General features: G+C 41.1%; 1 non-coding gene across 1 annotated transcript; it reads right to left on the minus strand.

Annotated features, from left to right (window-relative positions):
* Positions 1-291: 291 nt before the first annotated feature.
* Positions 292-410, minus strand: LOC145407618 (5S ribosomal RNA). Its single transcript, XR_013898768.1, has one exon. It is a non-coding gene; the product is annotated as a 5S ribosomal RNA (ribosomal RNA).
* Between the last annotated feature and the right edge of the window lie 652 nt (positions 411-1,062).

Genomic DNA, 1,062 nt, shown 5'->3' on the forward strand with positions numbered 1-1,062 from the left:
AGAGCTCAAAGTTTATACGTCCCTCTCATTCTAATGATACGTGCGTTCTTCCCTAGCTGGCCTGTGTCCCCTCTGGGTGTGGCGCTGGGTCAGCATAAAATAGAGATGCCAAACCCCACAGACAACTGGGGTTTATACATGAATAGAAGCATCATAACTGTGCCATGTACATTATTCATTCATTCATTGCCAGACGCCATGTATCCCAAACGGGGTGGACAAGGGCTTAGAGTTAATTGTTTTACAGGGAGGGACATTAATCCTCCACCAACCCCACTTGACACGTAGGGATGCCAACAGCATCTGGTGTTCCCAGGCGGTCACCCATCCAAGTACTAACCAGACCCAACGTTGCTTAACTTCGCTGATCGGATGGGAAGCGGTGTACTCAACGTGGTATGGCCACCCAATCAGCCATGGGAAAATATGAAGTGGGAAACCAATGGGTCAAATGGTTAGACTGACTTGTTGACCCATTCAGTTCAATTTTATATTCTTGCTGCTGCCTTTTTTTTTTTTTTTTTTTTTTTTTTTTAAGGGCAACAGCAATAGCTGGTTAACCCCCTGAAAATGGTGGTTTGTTTTACTCTAGCTGGTTTGGTTACTTATTTTTACATTATACACCTCAATAAAATAGTATTAATTACTGTACATTAAAATATACCAACAAGGTAAATATTTCCCCCAAGACTTAAACATATATACAATTCATATTTCTCTATCGCCTTCCCTTTACCCTAGTGTTTATGATAGAAAATGCTGGGCTCTGCAGTCCTGATCGTTCATCCTTCCCATGCCACACTTTACAGTGAAATGGTGTTTGGTTACTTATCATTCACACTATGTTGCACATTGTTAATTATGAATAAACAACTTTATATATAATATGTAACAATAGTGTGAATCTACAACTAGTCATGGGAAACAATATTGGCACCAGAACATTGATCGGCCACACCTTTCGATGTCCCCGTTGACATTGTTGTCCTAACCAATGTGTAGGGTAGCTAACTATTCAGCCACGTCCACTTGCAATCCACGTGTATGGACCCATTTTTAGTG

The sequence above is a fragment of the Coenobita brevimanus genome, chromosome 73 (assembly GCF_032717465.1).
Source record: "Coenobita brevimanus isolate Jiangsu-jjx chromosome 73, ASM3271746v2, whole genome shotgun sequence".
Lineage (NCBI taxonomy): Eukaryota > Metazoa > Arthropoda > Malacostraca > Decapoda > Coenobitidae > Coenobita > Coenobita brevimanus.